At 40.0% G+C, this 22,523-nt stretch overlaps 1 protein-coding gene across 4 annotated transcripts in view; it reads left to right on the top strand.

Moving 5' to 3' along the window:
• The window catches only part of LOC101922823 (ubiquitin-conjugating enzyme E2 E2), a 217,903-nt gene that overhangs the window by 193,936 nt on the left and 1,444 nt on the right, over window positions 1–22,523 (top strand). The window lies entirely within an intron of this gene.

The raw sequence follows: 22,523 nt of genomic DNA on the forward strand, positions 1-22,523 counted from the left end.
CTTTCATTTAAATATGCTGATAATATGGTCTCTGAAAAGAATATTAATAGTACTGACAATGATAGATATCTAACACAGACTCTACAAATAATGAAAATTAATTTAAATGAGGTTTATTCAATATCCTGGACAGTCAGTATGAGTATTCAAAGCAAGCTGTCATTCTTATTAACTAGCATAGCACTTAACCTCTTCCCTCAGCTCTTATAGGTTTGTTTTCTGCCATTGACCGCTAGATTTGTAATTTCCACTTTCTCTTTACCCTGTTTACCAATGAATGATTCTGACTGTAGCCTTGGAAAATGTAGCATATAGAAATTACTAAAGAATCAGTAAAGAAAAATTAAGTGATCTGTGTACATGTCGTGACGGTTGTTGCTGGTTGTTTTTTATTGTACACTTCAATATTATTTTTTTTTTAATTTGCCATCTAGTTTTTAAACCTTTAGGTTTCCTGGTTTAAAACTTTTCTCCGCAACCAAAGGGCTAAAAATTACTCTGAAAAGGGCAGAATGTGAGATTCTTGTTTAATCAGGGACTGAATCAAAAGCTGTAACAGAAGATTGAATTATCTCAAAGCTCAAAATAAGGTAAAAGTGGGCAAAAATGCAATTGGCTCCTTTAATTTTCATGTGGGTTTATTCCTGTATATAGCATTAAAACCCATGGTGTTCCTTCCAGCTAAGAGCAGGAGCAGTAGAGGAGCCCTGAGTTACCATTTCAGGCACACCTCTTTCAGGTTGTGTTGGATGCTCTCTGCTTACGTCTCTGAAAGCCTGATTTCCGGTAGTGTGTACCCCAAAATATGCAGAGGTGCCCATAGGAAGTCAGTCAGATTGATGACAGAAATGTAAAGAAAAGCAAAGGGAATATTTACTTATGTGTTGTAGAGAGCAGGTAAAGTGCTAGAGACACTGCAAAGCTGTGTGGGACGGAGAAACTGGCAGTATGTATGTGCTGACTTGTGGTCACCTCTCTTTGGAGGGATACAGTCAACCTGAAAGCTGGCTTCTTTCCAGTAGTGATTTGAAATTTAGAAATTTAATACCTCTTTCCTCTCAATCTTTTTTCTTCCCCTTAGACTATTTTACAGATATTGTCAAACAACAGTTTTAGCAGACCAAGTGTGTAAGAGGAACACTGAAAACAGTTACCTATACTGTATCATCATATGCAACAAGTGAACACACTAAAGACGGGAAGTCATTCTTCCTTTTAGTTTCTTTCAGTTCGCAGCCATAAGCATTGTCCTGACCATATTAAATACAACAATTTTATGATGTTTCATTTTCAAATTTTTTCTTTAATTACAAAGCAGGTTTGGGTTTTGTTACTGCTTCGTGGTAAAATTTTCCTATGATTTTTTGAGGAATGAATGCAATTTCTTAGTTTGTATTGTGAATTCCCCTCTCATGAAGCACTGATGGCAGGTAGCTGTGAAGCACCAAGTCATTTTTGCCTTCTTTGAGACTGCCTGTTTTGATGATAATTTTTTTTATTGAAACGTGAACTTTGAATGTTAGTGATGTACAACAGAAGGCTCGCAAAAACTTACAAATTCATACTTTTCAGCATATTGCCTAATATGCTACAGTTTGTACTGGTTGTACTGCCTGTCCCATTATTTTTTTAACAACATTTTGTCATTACCAAGTGATTAGTTCTTTGCCATCCAGATTGAACAGGATGGATGGATGGATAGGTAGGTAAGTAGATAGATAGATAGATAGATTGAGAGATACATCACTGGTATATTACACTGAGTTAGGTATCACTGAAATATATCACTTTTATATGTACGCATATATAGATACAGAAACATGCATATATGTATCTTCCTGTCTGTCAGCTGGGAGTAATTTTCTAATCCCTCGGTCCTCTCTTCGTCTAACTAGTCTGCCCCTTTCTAAAGGCAGAAACCCAACAGGGGTCTTGATTTGATAAGCAACTTTGAACTCTTTGTTCACCATTCATCAGCCAGAAGCAGATCAGGTCAAATGGAAAGGCAACACTGAATCTCCCACAAACATAAACACTTGGGATGGGTGAGTTTTCCACCCCCAGCCTCTCTGAAGGGAAGAATCAAGTATCAGTTACCCCCTAGTCTTACATTTATGCAAATCTTCATTAGAACAACAAATAGCAGTAAGAATGGCGGCTAATTAACCCTCAGTCATACACAGTGATTAAACGGAGCTGGAACACAGCTGCAGCTTCATTGGCAAGCGCTGCTATTCTTCTCCAGCAGGCTGAGCAAATGAAAAGAGGTATTTGCTCCTGCCGCTCCTGTCATTCACACATTAATCTACAAAAGCCACGGGGAGAGTCTCTTTCCTCCCCAGTTATACATCACCACCCTTTGTTCCCTATCACTCCAGGCAGGAGCGAGTTTGTCCTTTTTAAACAACTAATACAATCCTTTACTCATAAGCTGTCTCAGACCCTTCAGTCCTGATTATTATTAATTGTCACAGTTTTGCTTGGCAGTATCAGCCAGTAAACTGTGTTAATGAAATGTCTGAATTTTGTAACAGCTGGCTGACTTTTTTCGTGGGGGGAAGGAGTGCCGTAGGGTTTGTGTATGAGTGAACATGTGTGAATTATCTGAGAGTGTGAGAGAGCCAACTGGAATGGTATCAGAGAGACGGGAGAGATGATGGGATACACTAGCAGTCAGTCTGGGGATTTCTATTTTTCTTGAAGGTGGTACTCTGGGGCACAGCGTGCATAGCTTTTTGCAAAGCAGCGCCCCAATCCTGTAAATATTTTGCCATGTGCATGAGCAACCCTACGAAACCTGATAGATACATTCATCTGCATGGAACCAAGTATGTGAGGAAGCGCTCACAGGCTTTGTGTTTGAGCGCTGAAAATATTTACTACCAGTGCTAGCTGCTAGGGCTTGCCTATGTGGTAGATCGTTATTTCAGAGTAACTCCATGTGTGGACACTCCCCTCTTTGAAAATGGGTTCAGTCAACTCGCAAAGAACTGACTGACTTAGAGTGAAAGTCAACTGTGCTTTAAGCATTCAAGCAGAGCCCAGGGGATGTAAATTCCCACACTGCCTTAATCCAAGGGAACTTTCAAGTGTGGATGGCCCCTGAGGTTTTGTATTTTTACTCAGCTTGAAGTACGAAACCAAATAAACTATTTTTATATTTAGCGAGCTGGTGATGCTGAGCTTGGTTAAAATGCTTACTGTTCTCTGTTGGTCATTGCCACCCCAGCCCTGCCAAGGGTTCTTGAGCCCCAGGAAAATTCTCATTTGCAAATGCTTCAGAAAAATAGTTTGAAATGCTGACAAGACTGTTCTGCGACTTTTTTCTTCGCGTGGCCTCCTTTTTCACACGTTCAAAGTCCGAACTTGGCTGGCCTGATTATCCCCGATGTCTGAACGGTCTCACATCGAATCGCATCTGCTGAATAACACATAGCTAAGCCTTGATTAGGACATCAGGACAAAGCCTGCTGCACCAGCCTCTTTCCTTTTGGTGTCATCTGCCTCTAGCTCCTTAACGTTTTTCCAACACCCAAGTTCCACAGTCAGTGGGGATTTTATCCCTCAATGGACATTCCCAAACCGAATGCTGCGGCGCTGCTCCTGGCCCTCTTCCCTGTGTGGCAGGCCATGCCTGGCTGCCAGCTCCTGTGATGGGGGTGTGCACAGTGGTGCAGAGAGAGGGTAAGAGGAGCAGCCGGGGATGGGGAGCAGTCACAGCATTGCTTTCCCACAAATGTGCCCAGTTAGGCTGAACACTTGGCTGGCAGCTGTAACCGAAGTAACTGCTGAGGGGCTCCACAGAGCCTCACTTGCTTTGCTCTTCAGAAACCTCTGCCTGATTTCTAGCCTGAACTGACTCACAGGAATTTTACACCCTCTTGTTTTTAAGCAACTCTTATCCTGTAGCTTAAATGGCCCCTTCCCTGTTTTTCATCCCCGATGTATTAATGAAGAACCATCCTCTTTCTTCCTGGTCTTCATTTGCTGCACGCTAACCAGACCTATGTCTATTCGCCTCCTTCTGTAACAGAGTCTTTCCTTCCCCCTGCTCAACGTCGCAGCCCTCTCATGCCCCTGCATCATGCCCCCGCATCATGCTGCAGTCATCTTTCCTGAACGTGCCTGACTCACCTGAGTTCATCAGGGCATGAGGCACACAGCTAGACAGACTAACCCCCTCATCCTCACCGTCATCTGGGTGGAAATATTTACTGCTTCCCGTTGGATGTCCCTATCTCACTGGCAGCCCTGCCAAAAGTTATTTCTTTCTTAGCCCTGTCATTTTCACTGATTGTCTGCTTTCTAACCCAATTTAGTGAAATGACTGAGAAAGGAAAAGGAAAAGGAAAGGGGCGGGAAGGAAAAGGAAGAGAGACAGAAAGAAAGCAAAATCTTTTGCTCAAAAAGGGCATTAACCTCTGGAAAAGAAAATGCACAAACAACTGCCGGCAGTACCCACTTCACCTGGGTCAGCAGCAGCCAGGTTAGTTGGTCTGACTCTGCTCTCAGATACTTCAGGGACATATTATACTAGCAGTGAAAAGCTGCTTGTCTCTTGTTATCCTTCAAACCCACCAGAAAGTGTGAGACAGTTTGTTCAGTGTTACATTTAAAGTTTGCTGTCAGTGTAGTTTGAGATTGAAGCGTACATGTCCTCACAGTAGATGTACTCATAAGAGTAAATGAGTTGGACAGATACTACATTACTTTGATGTAAGCCCCATAAATTTTTATAGAGTTGCAGTTGCTCAGCACATCTGAAAAGTAGACTGCTTATGTTAAAAAACTTTGCAACACATATTGTGGTTTTCAAATATAATGTGCATTGGTTAGAAGTATATGTGCTGGTTTTACAAGTACTGCCATGAATCATGAATTTACTGGACAGTTTCATACTTTGTTAACCCACGTTAAGTCACATGGCTGTGCATTTTAATGACTTACATTTTTCTAAACAAAGTCAAACAAGATCCTAAGATTATGGGGAGCTTTACTTGTCTCACTAAGGGACACAAGACTGCTTTCAAGCTTTCTTTATGAGCCATCCTTATGTTTCGCCTTTATCTTCCCCAGAAACTTCTTTGTTTTCATCACAGAGTAGGTATAACTGGCAATTTAGGATAACATACTATTGTTTTTCTATTGCAATTTCAGGTTATCCATGTGGTTTGGCATGATTTAGGTTTGCTTAAATTTTCTGCCAAAAAAATATTAACACCTTTAGCTGCACCTGCATGAGGGTGCTGGTATGTAGGAAACTTTAGAGATGGGATTCTGTTATTATGGTATTCTTTTTCTTTTTTTTTTTCCTTTTTACTTGTTATTTTCCTAAAGGTTTGCAAGGTTCTGTATTCTTGCTGCTGAGGGTATAAAATCCCAGTTCTGTCATCCTTTGCAGAAAAGGATTCGGTTGTGTAATTTAATGCATATCTTCGATCCTCAATGGGATCTGAAACAGCACTTTGGAGAGTGACTTTTCAACATAAGCATAAAAGCCCTAAAAGCCTGAACGGTATTTGCCCTGCTACAAAGCTGCTAGAATTGCTGCTGTCTGTTTCCAGGACCTTTGCAAACACGAGTAGGTGGGGAGATTAGACAACATGCAAGGGGAAGAATTGGATTAGCATACTGCCTCAAGTTCTCAGCCCATTTCCCTTTAAGCCAGCAGTATACATTTTCAGCGGGAAGCTGGTGTCCTGCTGCAGTGCCACTGCCCCATCCCTCAGCAGGTTTGCCTTCAGCAGCCTTCCCCAAAGCTCGCTGTTGGAATCGCTCCGGCCAAGGTGCATACCTGTATGCCTAGCAGGAGGCCCCAGGGTACAGGTGCAAGTGCAACGTGGATAGATCTTGTATTTAGAAAGTTTTGAGCACTTCACATTTTAAATTTCTGTTGGTATTTGGGAAATTTAAGCTTCATCCAAATGCTTGTTTGTAGCAGTTCCTTAATCTCTGCCAATCTGCATAAAGTATTGACAGGTAAATCTAGGTAAGCCAGTTAAGGAAGTCCCTTGCTGCCCTGCCAGGAGCCCCTGCCCTCTGCATCGCCCATGGAATTGTCTTTGCACTCTCCAGGCAAAGGGAAGCAGGTTCACTTGAACATTCTCAGGAAAACCCAGCTCCCAGTGGGATTTGGAGTGAGGCTACCAGCCTTTGACTTGATGCACATTGACACGCTCCGTTCTACTGAGCCTGCTTTGGGCCGACTGTCTCTTGTACAGTGGCATTAACATCCAACTTGCCACAGCCACTTACAAAGCGAGCATGTGTCCACACGTTAGGTTCCACAGGAATAGCTCTGGTTTTTTTCAGCCAGTACGCTCCAGCCATACCAGTATGCATTTTAGTACACTAATGGATGTCCACTGTATCAATAAAAAAGATCTATTTTCAGAATTACTGAGGGATTTGAAAGCACTAGCCTGTCAAAAAAAAAAAAAAAAAGTCTAAAAATAAATCTAAGGCAGCTTTATAAAGGAAAATGTAACATAGCTGTAAAAATAAAATCTGTTCCACGCTGGAGCATTTGGCTCCAAGTGAGGATTTGGCTGACTCGTGGTCACAGCTCTGCTGTTTGGCTTCCATGTTCAAACTTTAAAATAGCTACCCAGCCCTGGGTAATGAAGAACAGGTCCGTGCCCCTCGCTACTCAGCAGACTGCATGTATCGTTTTTTCTCTCTGTTCTTCTATACATCTCAATCTAACAGGAAGCATGTCTGATGTTTCTCCTCATCTGGTGCTCCTCCATAGCAGAGGCTGCTTTCTGTCAGCGTCAGCTCACGTCAGATGTTCCTTCTGCAATTTTTTAGACTTCCCAATTATCATTCCTTCTTTTCCCCTCACCCCCAGTTGTGAAGTGAATTTAGAAACTCTAGATGACAGCAAGTTCAAGGGATGAGCCACTTCTCGTTTTCCTCATTCTTGTAATTTTTTTCCCTAAAGCCATAATCTGCACATTTTGCTATTATCAGGTACTTTGCTTCAGAATCCAATCTGATTTTTTCCTTCCCATTTAGGAGCTCAACAGCTTTGTTCAGCTTATTGTAAAGGACTCCTAGTCGTTCCTGTGCCCAAATAACATTCTGTTCTGGTTTGTAATGAAATTTTGTTTCCTTTTAGAGCCTTTTTCTCAAGACATATAGAAGACAGGAAAATCTTAAGTACTCCTTCTGTAATAACCCAGAACATATTTGAGTAGATTTGTCAAATGTGATGAATATTCTGGAAAATTACTGAAATGCTTAGAAGATGGCAAAATGGTATTTAATTTGTCCAATTTTATGAGGCTGGCTAACCTCTGCTACTCTGATTCTTCCCTGGCACCCACAGGCTACCAGGTGCAACGTCACATCACAGTGCTATCAGACATACAACAAAAAAATCTCGTTTTGCCATATATCCTTTTTGTAAGCAGCAGAGGGTCATGTAAACAATGAAATTGCTCTGTTGTCTGAGATTATTGATATTCTTTAGCTTGGAGCTGTTTTTCCCTTTTCTTCAGAGTTTGTGTACGGTGCTCTGTGAGGAAACGGGCAGGTTTCTGGGCTGTTTCAGCACAATGGAAAATGCTGTCTTTGTATCTGGAGCAGGAAAATACTCTGTGCTGTGCCACCCAAGCACGGCAACAAGTGAGAGATGGTAAACAAAAGTTAGAGTAGCAAAGAGTCAATTCATGTAGTAATGTTTTTTAGTTTGTTCTAAGTTGCAACAAAACCTTTCTGTCCCTTTTGAAATCTCTGCCTTGGGTTGTCTCCAAATGAAACGAGCTCACTCCGGAGGCTTTTGCTTAGCAAAAACAAAATTTAATGTGTGGTTGCTCTGCTATCTTGGCGCTGCTGGACTGGGAGCAGAGTGGATGGGTGTTTTACTTGAAAACTATCGTAATAATTTGTCCTAAAGGAGCACGAAAGGAAAATGCAGCATAAAATTGATGGGTTTTGTTCTGCTCTCAGTGAGTACAGAACGACAACGTCAAAGGTAGAATTGCCTGGGGAAAAACCTGTCACCATCAACTTCATTCACATGAGCAAAATGATCCCATCAATTGCAACAAAGTTCTTTTTGCCAGAAAGTACCTGTTTATCTTTAAATACTGTATGTCCTGCTGCCTGTTCTGCAGAACCTGCTATATATTTATTGAAGCAATATATACACATTTGGACTCATTGTATCATATATTCTCGAGCTGCTGCTTACAAATTCTTGATAGTTATCAGCGGATTCTGTTTCTATTCCTTTTAAAAGATACTGTACTACACTATCTATACTGTAGTATACAATGATAATTGCTATTCTATAGTTTGAATCACTTACAGTTTCTCATATTCTGAGCTGGACACGCAGTACCAAGATGTTAAAGGCATTTAGGCACCTAAAGAAGCCGCCAGCCAGCCAGCAGGGTTTTCTGTACCTCCTGTGGGATTTAGGCATCCAAAGTCTTACTAGGAGTCTGTCTGCACTGCCAGGAAGAGACTTTCTATACATCTGGTCTTTAAATATTTGCAGACACATACACCTATATGTCTCAAACTCTGTGGATGTGATCTATAAACACAAAATTAAACATATGTAAATGCAAGCAATGCAGCAGCACGTTATGAAAATTACACTTAGATAAGCATTGAAAGAGAATTAATTTGCCTTGCCATAAAGAGCTGATGAAACTGTTACAAGATTTTGTTCTTATCAGTTGACCAAGTCCCCTCAGTATGAACCCATGACTGTGGGGATTATTACAACAGCAGGAAAAACATTTGTGAACTGTCATCCCTTTAGTAGTTCTCAGGAAAATATGTCTTGGAATTATATGTGCAGGGGGAGGAGGCTTGGATCAGGGTTAGTATTTATGTTGGCCTAAATCTTTGCTCTTTTCAGTTGCACATTGACAACACCTTACGGGCATAAGAGCGTTGTTCATGGGCACAGAGGCTTTTCATGTGTTTAGATTTAGGCTATTCAAAGCTCACAAGACATCGTTAAAAAGATTAACACAACTATAGAAGTAGTGTTGTTTAGAAATACTTAGTTTTAAACCCTCCATTATAGTTTCAGAAGTCTACAGCCTGTTTAAATAATTTTCTCTCTGAAAAGCGTCTGGAGCTATATACATAAGAAAATTGGTGGGTTTATATAATATATAAATGATAGAAAGTGAACGGTAGAGATTACTTTTTAAAAATAAAATGTGCAATCTGGCTTTTGTGGTATCCAAGGCATAAAGCAGTCGTCAGCTGTAGCTCCAGTTACCAGTCACACACACACTTACCCTATTCCTTTCTTGGCTGGTATACCTGTAACTCTACAAAGAATAATCACGAGAAGTATAGTCATTCTCTAGGAGAAAACCAGTACTACTTGGTTCAGCCAGGTATGTTGCCTGAAACTGTTCGTTGCTCAGTGGTTCAGTAAAAAGTGTAAAATTCCCTCAAAGCACTTCAGTCATACGGTAATATACTGGAGAGGAAATTCCCTCCAAACCACAGCTAACGATCAGATTATGTGCTGAAGCATGAGCAGTAATAGCCTTTGCAATCGTAACTTATGTGGTGCTGTGACTACTGTGTTTTCTAATTCTTTTTTAATTTCCCTAAATTAGTTCTAGTGATTCCTACACTACATTCCTGAATGCGTTCAACTATTTGATGTATGAAGCATATACTTCCTTTTAACTTTTGCTAAACATGCCGGTGTTTTGTTTGTGTTCTTTTCTTACTATGGAAAAGATAAGCAAGACCACTTGTTTTTTATAATCTTCTTTGCAAAATTACCTGTCATATCTTATTTTGCCTTTTTTTCCTAGAAAAAATAAGCTTAGATTTCAACCATTTCCTGAATGAAAAGTTTTGACTGTGCTACTAATGATTTCTTGTCCCTTTCAATAAGGTTTCTACTCCTATTTTGTTTTTATTTAAGGCAAGGTGAGAAAAATTGAACTTTGGACATAATAATACCCAACCATCATTTTATTGAATGGCATCTGATTAAATCAGATTGACTAAAATCCAAATCAGTGAAGAGGCTTTGTTCATCTCTGTCAAGAAATAAATGTAAAGGGATGTAATTGGCACTTGTAAGAGAAAAGAGTCTTATCACAAAATGAATGAAAAAAATACACCTGACTTTTTTTTTTATACGAAGCTTATAAAAGCTATATGATAAAAATACATACAGGGTTTTCTGCTCAAGAAACACAGGGTTTCTATGAGCTTTACCTTAACCATCATTAAATCAAAAGTAGTTGGGAAAACGTGTGAGTGATGGATGCTACAAATATAAAAGGTTACAATTCATTTTCCTTCCAATAAACATGTGTAATTTAAAAGTACCAGTGGAGGTTTCCTGTGCCCATTACCTCAGACAGAAGACAGGTAATTTAGTGCATATACGTAATAAATCTTTGTGTGAACCAAGACCAAGATAAGTCATCAATGTTAAATGTTTAACAATGTGAAATATTTAAATAAAGCTATTAGTTATTTTTCGTACATAAAATACAGAATCCTGGCTTAATTTGAATGAATTCCAAGATACAAAGTAAACTGCATTTTACTTTCAAAATACTCTCCAGTCATTTACAATCATTACATGTATTTTCTTTGTTTCATGCAGGTGTTGTCTAGCCAACACAGACATGTCCTTAATTACATTGGAATCTTTTGAATGAAGTAGATACTTCTGAGCTTAGCCAATTCTACTGGATATATTTTCTCACTAATAGAATTGTATATATTTGAGGAGAAACTAATGAAAACTAGGAAATCAATAAATTCAGATATCACATTTTGCCTGTATTCCTACACTCAATTCTCTAAACTCGTAATGATTGAATATAGTATTCATTATTCCCAGTAAGTACAAATAGCTCAAATCTCAGCTGGAATAAACTGGCGTAAGTCCCGATGAATTTTTGTACTCCATAGTTTTCATTTAGACTTTGTTCCATTTTACTAAGTGAGATTTTGGGTTCCAGGTTTGGGTTTGGTTGTTGGTTGGTTTGTTTGTTTTTTTCCTGTGTACCTTTTTTAACATAAAGGCAAGGACAGATTTTCAAGTTTCTTGCCATATGTTTCTAACTGCCTGTGAACCACCTTCAGGACACCGATTAGCACAACTATTTTTAAGGCTGCTTCTTCCTGTTCTTAAAATACAATTATTCTTGTTTTGCTGTAGAAATCACACTGCTCCACATTCTTTAAGCGCCTGAAAAGAAGCCTGCTACATTTGGCTCTCTAACAGATTCACAGAAAGAATGTCAAGTCGGTCCTGAAAAGCATAGTCCTGGATATAAGTATGTTAGCTATTAAATCCTTTAGTCTCTCACTTTCTTGAGTAAGATTTCAGAAATTAGTATTCCTGAGTCGTTCAGATTCTACCTTCAGAGATGATTTACACTACTGCAAGACATGTCTCTTATTTTGCATGGCTAATTTTCTACATTATTCAGCAGGGAGGAGGAAACGGTTGTTTGTTTTTTACAGTTTTGCAGATCTATCAAAGGCAACAAATAAAACAAATTATATGCAGTGTGTGTTTCAGAATCCCTATTTTCACAGCAAATTAAATTCAGGTGCATTAATTGGAGTAGCAGACAGTTACTTAAATAGCAAAATGTATGGTGTAATTGTCCCAAATTTAAGGATGGGCTGTACTGTAAGATTTCACATTCATATGGGATACAGAAATAGAGCTCTGATTAGTAAATTGTTTGTAGAATTTTCCATCTGTACAAGGCTTAGAAAAAGGCCCTTCTATAGAGTGGAGCATTTGCAACTTTAAGATGAATTAGATTTCAGAAAACTCTCAAGAGCTGGAATCCTCATCGCTCAGGTCTTTATAATACCAACTAGATAAAGCGGCACGAAAGTAGAATTTACTATAAGACACAATATTATACTAGCAGAAAGAATGCCTTCATGATCTTCCATGTCTTTTTCATCTCTACCTTATATAGCTTTTTTCTACAGCTCAGTCTTAGGACTTTTTATGCCAATGCCTGAAATCATTTGGCAAAGTGTCAGGCACGACAATGGAGTCAACGTGACCCCTCACACAGGAAAGATAGGGTTTCCAAATAAAGTTATTTTACCTGTTACTAAATACAAAATTATTGCATTAAGTACCATAAATTCAATCTTTGTTCAGTGTTGCCATGTAACTTCATTGCATCTAATCTAGGAACTAAACCTGCCTACATGATGAATGCTAATTTTTTTTTTGTGTAACCTGTTTTTCCTTCTAGTCCTATTAGAACCTGTTTATAATTAAGCCTAATTATATTTATGTCCCAAAGTTAATTTAGAGGTGGATAGTCCATTTGGTTACTAAAATGAGGTTATTTTCTCACTCACCTGCTGATCTGTCAGTTACGGCCAGAGCTTGCACCGCCCTGCTCCCTTCATATGCTATCCCGTGTCACCTCAGCCATCAGCCTCCAGAAACATTGCCGCAACTGGCCTGTGCCATCCCCAGGGCAGGATGGCGCTCTGGTTTTCATACTTTCTGGAGCCACTGTGTGCTGGCACGAGCATCTTCCTTGGGTGCCTCTTTTGGTAGGGCAGTACCGCTGCAAATTCCACAGCACTCGAGGGGTCAGACTTCACCACTCTGGATGGACAGAGACCTGTCAGGTGTACACATTAGCAGTGAGACTGACTTCAGAGGTCCCTGTCCTATACTCTGCTGAGATGGCACCTATTTCCAACATTTATAGTGCAGTAACATTTTGGGATGCCTCCTCCAGAATAGTATGGGCCACAGATGCAGATGGTAACGTGAGGCACAGCCCCAGCATGCGATCACACACCCAGGCTCAAACGACCCGTGTCTGCAGTCCAGAAAAGCCCCAAGAAGCCAGCCCCATCAAAGGGAGCATCCGGGCCGTAGCAACAAAAATCCCAAACAAATTAGTTTCCAGGCATGTTCCTTCCACTGCCTCTTGATGCAGATAGAAACCTAGACACCTCTGAGACAGATGCGGCCTATGACTTCCTTCAAGTCTTCCTCTGGGAGAAAGGGAGCTATAGCGAGGGAATGGAGAGGCTGGACCATTTTTTCAGTTATCACGGGGTAACAGCAAGGCACACCTCATTTCCTATTCCTGTTCCAAGGGATGTTCAACTCACCAAGGGATTTCAGGCTCTGGCCTATGAAAAAGGGTCCTGTTGGCCTCTAGTAGGGATAAAATTCTTCACCAGCCTCTCATTTTGTAAATGAAGCCTCTTGTATTCTTCTGACATTCTGTATGGCATTCCTAATAACCGTTTTGGATTTAAATGCATCAAATCAATAACAAGATTTAATAGGACAAGAAGGAGAAAATCATTTTAACCCAAAATAAGCAGCATTCATAACATATGCGGGCTTTTGTAGTTACTCCAAGGATTAATTGCAATGAAGGAACAAAGGGATAGATTCGAGAGCAGGATTCAAAGGACTTCTGCATCTGACCTAAAATGATCCTGATGTGTTTAAGTTGAAGATTTTGGTATTGCTCACATTGAAACCCTTCTCCTAAAAGTGAAGATGCCATCAGGACTTGTGTTCCTCTCAGTGTCTAAATGCCACCAAAGGCCAGGCTGTGCAGTAATGCTTCCTCCCTTCCATATCTCCCAAGAATCCACATAGTAAGTGGATCCTATCAGACCTCCTGGTTTTCCTGCAGAGTAATCTACCTTCAGTACATGTGATTACAGGATGCCTAACGCTGCACAGAGCATGGTCACAGGGAAAGCCTTTGCATCCAGTTGCTTTGGGATTAAACTGTTCGTTCGGGGTGTATAAGACCCATAGATCACTCCTTTGCCTGGAGATGGTGATTAGTGGGAAGTGCTAAGAGACAAATCCAGGAAAAAAAAAAAAAGGTTCTTTTTTCTTTAAATGAAAGAAATACTGAACACACTGGAATTCCTATAGAATAGCTATCCCTCCCTTAGTAAATCTTCAGACAAAAAAAAAAATCCACACTGTTTTTCTGAAAACAGAGTTATGACCCTATGGATACGTGCCAGTTACATTATTTATCTTAGCATTTTGGTTGCGTGACAGCACTTTTGAGATGCAAGCGCTGCAATTTCCTTATTATCCACTCACAGTCATCTTCCACAAGGTAAACACATATTGCTGTAACTTTTGCTGCAAATTTTTTCAAGCCACATGCCATGTAATCTCTTTCATATCAAGTTCTTATTTACTAAAACCTTTTTATTTTTTAAGTTTTCTCTAATAACAATGTTTCTCAATCGAGTTCATTATTACGAACAGATACATTGCTAATGTATCTGTGCTTTCAATTTTGAGATGCATCCAAGCATCAGTGTGAAGTGTGTTATTTCAGGACTTCAATTGTTCCAGCATGCTGGCACTTCTAATAGGTGCATGTTCTTCCTTAATTAAAGACAAGTCTTCAAGATCAGTACACAGTGCCTTGTTGATCCATGATTGCCTTAGCTAACTCCCAGTCAACCAGTGAAGTTTATAGAAATCCTGCTAAAATCTGAAGAAAAAAAAAAAACCTTACTCTCTAAGCAAGAATGATTTCCCTTGGCAATATACAGAGATGAATCACTGCCAACGCTTTCCTTTAAGAGACACGTTAATAAAATTGGGCCAGATAATACTCCTTATTTCTGAAACATCTTTTTCTTAGGCAGCCTCATATTTCACACAGATCTGTGGTAGGTAGCCTGACAGCAATCAAATGCAAGTCTAGAGACACGAATGAATTTCCCCTTCCCTGTACCCAAAGTGGGTGTTTTAGTAAATGGATGTTTTCTAAACTAGATTTGCAGAGCTCTTTTATTTTTGAAATTAGGTAACATTTTTCTCCAGATAAGAGTTTGGACACTGCATCAAGCCACACATGCCTTAATATTTGTGTAGCTTCAATCTGTAGCTAATAGCTGTATGAACTAACAGAAGTCAAATGTGTTTCTGGTAATTCTGCAGAGCTCAAAATTTACAGTCATGTCATGGATATCAGTCTCATTATGATATACATCTATACAGCCACATTTCCCACAATATCCAAATACCTCGCAATTTTTAGCATATCTGTTCTCAAAATATTCTCAGTGGAGAAGCATTAGTCCAGTTTTACTGATGGGAAACCAAGGCACCACTGTAAGACGACTTAACTTTCTTGGAGGCATCATGACTATTTGCAGACTATGAAGACCAAGAAGCACTCTGGAGTTTCTTCTCTTGCAAGCAGTGTGACATGATCACTTCCATGTTTACCTGCCCAGACATGCACCCTGGCTACACCTTGGCAGTACAACGGAACAAAAACTCAGGGTCTTCCATACTTTAGATCACTCTCCCTTTCTCCTCCTGCACCTGCTCAGATTTTTCCCAGGAAAAAGACTTTAGGTGTATAGCTAGAGTGGTAGCCGAGGAGTGGATGACTGAATGACCAGGACTATGGGGTGTAGTGGTGAACACAACTTCATAGGAAGCCTCATGCAAAACATTAAGGCTCAGTTAGCCCGACGTTAGCACAGTGACCACTAGGTCAGCTTTCCTATGTAAGGGCAAAAACTTCTGGCAAACCTAGGCTTTAAAGTTACACAGTCTCTAAGCTACAGCGTGTAGGTAGCCTGTAGGTTGTCTGCTTTGTCAAAACCCTGTCACCCATAGCAGCCAGCCTGGTGAGGTACATGAGCTCTAAGGCAATTTCAGCAGACATATTTTGAGGCTTTAGCACACTGACGTAGCCTTATATATATTAGAATTTTTCTATTGAGTGTTGAGATCTGACCAAGCAGATCTGCAAAACTATTCCTGAAAGGAGAAGCAGTCTTCATTACACTCCATATCATATTATTTCTTCTGTAAACTATAATTGCTAAAATTAATATTAGCTTTACTTTTTTCCTAGTAGACATTAGACCTTTCTAGAGTCTTTCCCTTACTCCTCTCATTATTGCTTTTTCTTTACTGAAGCAGTTCATTTTATTTGTTTTCCTTTTTCTATACAGTGTTTATTGATCACTTTATCATTCTGCTGTACAGTTGTCAAAGAGCCTGGTAGATGGTTAAATGCATTCTATATGGATAGTCGGAACTGTGATTTTATGAAAGTAAGAAATAAATTGTAGTTCAGCTTGTAGGGTGTGTAAAGCAATTCAGAGCCCTGCTACTGCCCTTTGCTCTGACTTGAATCACTCTGTTGTTCCAGTCCGTACGCATGTGTTGATCAGACTCCCAGCCGTGAGGCTAGTTTTATTGCTGCACAAACAGGGATTAGTGCTGCACTGCACTCGTTTTCACTTGCGCCCTGATTTTGAGCACTCTTTTCAAAGGTGGAAGGTCAGTGGAGTAATTCAGTGTGCCACTTCACCTGTCTGCCTCCAAAGAATTATTTAGTCAGTGCATTATTATTAATGATAGCAAAAGAGAGAAACACTGCTGCTGTAAGATCACTGAAGGTACTATGATGCATTTCACATACCATACCTCATTTTCCACCTCAAGACTTAGTCTTCTAGAAGCTCATTAAGTTTAAAACAGGTGACATGTGGCTAACTATGGGAACTTCCTGAGGCAAAGTGACACTATAAATAAAATTACTCACAAACAATTAATCTTCTCTTAATCCCATCCTCTCAGAGTATTATATCGTTCTATGACATACTTGGTATAGCACGTCTCACGCCACTTTTGTCTGCAGTTGTCTGACTGGTCTTCTTATAACACTAGCCCGGATGCCGCTGGAAATAACATAAGAAAATATAATTAGATATTAAATACTTTTTTTAGATTAAGTTTAAAGATGGTTTTAGTGTGCATCAAGCTGTCAGCATTTGCTGTTAGGAAAACTGGCAGTTCAGTGAATTATCAGTTTCTGCTTTTTTGCCAGTCTAATTTTTTTTTTAGTTTGCTTTTTGGGACCTATTTCTTAAAGGTTGGTACAGTATTAAAAACCACAAAAACTAGATTCAGAAAACTTGGCTTTCACTGCCAGCCAATATAGGCATATATTCTGTCCTGCATGGCTATTTGCATGGAAATCACTAAACAAAATGTAGTTACTGAAAATATGAACTTTTAGTTTGGGGATGTTTAAATCTGGGGTAACAAATCCTGCCTGTGTTGCTGTATAAAGATGACTCCAAGGCAGCTATCCTACAGACAACATACAGAGCACCTGGACTTTTCCTAAAAACAAAAAGCTCAAATCCCCAAGCACTCCCCATTTTTAACTGAAAAAGAAATACAGTAGAATATTTGGAAAGAGAGGCATCCCTGAAAGAAATAACTAGTATTCCAGAAACCAAAAACTCTTCCAAATGTGTAACTGAAGCTCAAATAACTAAAAAATTACTTGTTTGCTTTCTTCTACATTTCACACAACCTGTCCAAAGAAAAGGAAGCAAATTTAATTTTTGCTAACTGATATTTCAGTACAGGATGCCTCTCACAGCTATAAGAAAGGAGTTGGTCATAGCTCAGGAGACAGAGTAAGACCTTTCAAGTTGCATCTAACCTTTGGAAATTCTTCCAGTTTAATTCTGCTTCTTCAGCTGGCAGCCAACTCTTCCAAATTCCCCCTGATACAGAGCTGAATCTAAACCTGGACCAAAAAAAAAAAAAAACAACATTGTAAATATTTGGCTGAAGTAACTGAGATTCGTATAGGGCTGTGGGGTTTTTTTTTAGTTTTTAAGATGCTCCAGCAATCTTTCTGAGAACGCACTTGCAATGGTATAACAGACTCCATCAGCTGTTCTCTATTAAAACTGTAAAATACTGCAATAGAAATATAATTCTACTTTATAAATGCTCATAAAATATATATATAATGCATACAAACACCCATAATGTACATTTAGGTCTAAATGTGTGTCTCTTTAACCATGTTGGCACTACTAATTGGAATTTCATTGCGTATCATGTGGCTGATGAAGAAGGCACATTGAAATCAAGCTGTTAAGCACACCATCTCCATTTTTTATTTCACTAGAGTATGTTTGCGGTATTTTTAAAAGAGCATTGAAAAGCCCAGGAGATGAATTCTGCCTTGAAATTGCTATTTGCCGACATAGAAATAGCTGTAAAAATACAAGCAGAGAAAAATACAGTATAGCAATATATTTTCATTTATTTGGGGGAAAAGTAGTTTTAAAGAAGAATTATAGTCTGTCTTCTGAATGATAAAGCAGTATAACTAGCATTAAACACAGCTGAAATTTCGTAATGACCAAACCTCAGCTCATCCAAATCCCCAATAGCATTAACTCCCTAGAACGGGGCTGTAAATTTGATTAGCCTTACAACAGACATGAGACACAAATGTTCTTCCTTATACACTCTTATTAAGTGGCTGCAAAAGATGACAAGGCGTTGTAGAGCAGCGCATCCAACCTTTTTAAGCCAGGGACAAGCTCCAGCTCACCCAGCTTTCAAAACTGCATTTAAATACAGGGTCATTTCATGAATTCTGATACAACATGAGGATTACATATGGTGAGGTGAGGGGGTATTTAGCAGCTGCAGTCTTCCTATAAATCATCCAGAAGCTTTTCTTCATACATTTGTTCTTCTGATAGACATTTTCCACTTAAGCTACATCGCTGAACCTTAGCTTCCATCCATGCTTGTTTAATTTGGTATTTTTTTAATGCATTTTCATTACTTTTGCACTGTCCTTTGACATGAAATTTATGCTGTAACTCCTGGCATGTTCCAGTTTTGCACGGAACTAATCAAAGTATCAGATAAAAGTCTTTCTTTAAACAAGCTAAAAGTTACAGAGACATCCTAGGGCAGATTTCTAGGTGTGAGCGTAAGGATCTAGAAGGAACAGTAAATTATGAGACCTTAAAGATTTCCAGATCCACGGAGCTGCAGCAGCTTCTCTGGGGAGCTGACAGCATGTGCCATGGCCCGACTCCCCTCGCTTCCCACGTGTGGCTATCGCAGCCAGCACCACCTGCAATGCTGCTCCTGGGTTTCGGTGCTGCAGGGTGCCACACGCCATCGCCCTGCCTCATCCCACCTTCTCTAGCCACCGGCACCCCGAGGGCTGGTGGGCTGCCCGCACGGCGGGGAAGGAGCTGGCGCAGGTGGTGCCACCCCAGCTCTCAAGCCTGGCACCATGCGTCTGGTGGCCTGAGAAGTCCCAATGTATGTTCCTTCTGCCAGGCCAGGAGTTGTGTAGTTTTGTTGTTATTGTTATTGGTTGATTGTGGGTTTATTTTCATTTCTTTCATTAGGTTGTTCTGATAACACATCTCTGGCATAGCTTTATATTCCAATCCTTTGGTTTTGTTGTCATTTGAACACATTCCCATTTGGAGTAAATTTCTAAAATGAACCCTGAATCACTGAAGAATCCCACTACTTCTAAAAAAAAAGAAGAAAAAACCAAAAATCTAGAGCAGTTTACTATTTATGGAAGCAAATTTCTAACATCAACATTTCTAACATAAAACCACAGATATATACAAATGGAAAATAAGAAACGGTTTTATGGTAGTGAGGAATTGGAAAGATGGGAAAAGTACCATTATGAATTTTGAGATCCACTATTCCTTTTAATCTCTTAATTAGGTAGTTTATGCAGCGGTTTGTTTTATAAATACATATTTGGCCCTACTAATGGAGATTTCACAATACTCCTTAGACTGTGCAGCCCAGCTGAGAACCAGGTGGTGCTCAGCCACGTGCTAGTTAGCTTAGGAGGTCAATGGGAACCACTGTTTCTTCCTCATACTTGGTATTTTGTAGGACTTGGACACTATAACTAAGGCTTGTACATGCTGGGAATTAAATCTTTTAATTGTTTTAATTAAGGTGCTTCAATTTATATTGTAATCTCAATTGTATGCCCTAGCCCCATGAACTGCATAGCCATGGTGATTCGTGACTCGTTAGCATTGAGACTTTTTTCCTTGGGTCTGCGGGCCAGCTTCCTTCTCCCCCAGGGACAATATGGCTTGGGCTCGAAGCTGCCCATGCAGGTACAAAAAAAGACCATTGGCATTTCTGGAGTTCACGTGCCGTCCTTATATCCTCTGGCACAAATGCAGTGTGCTGCATCTAATCGGCCAGTGTGCCACTGGTTGGGTGGCTCTGACCTGAAGTTCAATTTCCCTCCTCACCAGCTGTCCTGACTTCCCAAACAAAGCAGTTGTGCCTCCTGATGGTTTTATGGCTTTACAGGAACTGCTAAAATAAGCCAGCTCTTCAAAGACCTGTTGAAGAGTCCTTTTTAAAGTCCTCATAAATAGCTACGTATAATGACAGCACACCTCCAGGCCCCCTGACAGGGACATGAAATAGCTGGGCCTCCCTCGCGGTAGCTATTTTTCTATTCCTTCAGTTTGAGGTCTCAAATGAGCAGGTGGCTTTGCCAAACTGTGGGTTTGTTCTTTTACTCAATGTCCTTATAACCAATGAAATGTATAGCCAAATTGCGATGAACAATGTTACTACTGTTGTTACTGAGAGCATCTTTTAGTAGTACCCGCTTAGCAGCTGGCTGTGGGTGCAGCTGGTCCTGCTCATGCTACAGCAGGCAAGGACCTCTCTTTGCTTCAGCAGTCCTGCTTCACGCAGGCAGACACTGATGGAGAGAGGCACTGACCTGAGGGAAGGACTCAAGATGATATCCGATTCACAGGTTACTCTCTCAGTGGGAATTTACACACCTACAATGAAAGCTATGTAGACTTCAGACATCTTGCATCACCTCCACTTTTCCCCCAACTGCCAAACAAAACACTGCAAAGACTAAGGCTTGAACATATGGATAAATAAACAGCCCAGTTCCTTATCAAGAATGCCTCTCATTGATTCCCTCACCTCTAAAGAAAGTAGACACCCTCCCATGCTGGGAGGAGGTGAAAGGAAGAGCCTGTACCTTCCAAATCCTTCCAAAGATGTATGTTGCTGAAATATTTCCTGAAATACTTCCTTGCTCCAGAAAGGAGATACAGGTGGAAACCCACAATAGGAAACCAAACATTGTAACCTATCATCTAGGACTGGGGATAATAGTACAAACCTCAGTACGTTTTCAGTGTATCAAAGAAAGTGATTTACAGCTCTCAATGTGCAAGACACTTTCACAGAAACATTCATCCCACACATAAAAGACTTTCAGATTTGAACTCAGTAAACCTTTACTACAGCACATCACTTTTCACTGACTCATATATGGGTTTATAAATGTCTTAGCAGCAGCACTTTAAATATGCACTAAACCTCATTAAGAACTTGCCACATTCCAGATGATAATGCCATGATGTTCTTGCAACCCATCACAGCCAGATGCCTCAGAGGCCAAACCCCACCTTCCACAACAGCATGAAAACCAGAACATTCATCGAACTTTTCTCCAAGGATTCCTTTCAAGTTCAACCCTTACTCTCCATTTCTCCACGGGTCTGTGAAAGTGCTCTTCGCACAGTGCTGTCACATCCAAGGGAGCGGGGGGGAATCCACAGCATCGCTGTCAGGCTCATCTCCGAACTACCGCTGCACTATGACAAGGTTTCCCTGTGGCTACTCCCTAATTTTTTTGCCAAGAGAAATGTTGCCCTTTCCCATTGCCCAGGTTCCCCATTTACCCTGCAGGGCTTCTCAAACCTCATTGCAGCCACAAACAAATTTGTGCTCCTTAAATACCCATAGGCTGTTAGCCTCCTATTTGCACATAACAAAATCCTCCTGGTAATTCCCTATATAGTCCTTCTCTTTGGCAGAGGAGTTAAAGGTGATGCACTTTCTAGTCTAAGGCTTTTGAAATAGATCTTAGATCAGATATGCTTCTTTGACACTCATGCATGTAAAAATAGCAAAGTCCAGGCCTCTGTGACCTCCCCTGGATATATTAAGATCTTAAAGGTAAGCATATGCAGGAAGTGTTTGCAGGACTGAGACTGCAGGGACTTAGTACACTGCAGTCACAGTGATAACTTGCCTTACTAATTTAGAAGGTGCAAACTTAAGATTCAAATCATGGGCTTTTCCTGAAAGCACAGGGTATACATTCAAAGGAAAAGATTTTTTCATTAGATGTTATTCACTAATATTCAGTAAAGTTGGCAGTAAACCAATCAATTGATTTTTTTGGCTAAACCAACGTGTTTCTCCTGTCATAAACTCTTATCAGCCACACAAAAAAAAAAAAAAAAGCCCAGATATACACTGCTTTGCAGAAGGTCTGACATCTAGTCACAGGCATTTCAGTGGTTTCATAATGTAAACACTACACTCAGATTACGTCTGTACTAGGGAAGCCAAGATTCATATTGTTCAATGGCACCATCTTCAGTCAACTACAAAGCTGATTATTAACTGGCTTTCAGAAGAAGTCACATTCATCTGTCCTAAGTCAGGAAAAAACATGGTATCAGTGCTTCTGACCTTGCATGGTACAGTCTCAAGGAACTCATTGTTGCAGCAGAAATACCAAGAGTATGGGTTCCTCCAAAAAAGGGATAATATCTATACAGTTTTGTCTGCTTTAAATTGAGAAGAAAAAATGTCTGAAAGAGAAAAGTGTTTATTACATACAGTC

The sequence above is a fragment of the Falco peregrinus genome, chromosome 5, assembly GCF_023634155.1.
Source record: "Falco peregrinus isolate bFalPer1 chromosome 5, bFalPer1.pri, whole genome shotgun sequence".
NCBI lineage: Eukaryota > Metazoa > Chordata > Aves > Falconiformes > Falconidae > Falco > Falco peregrinus.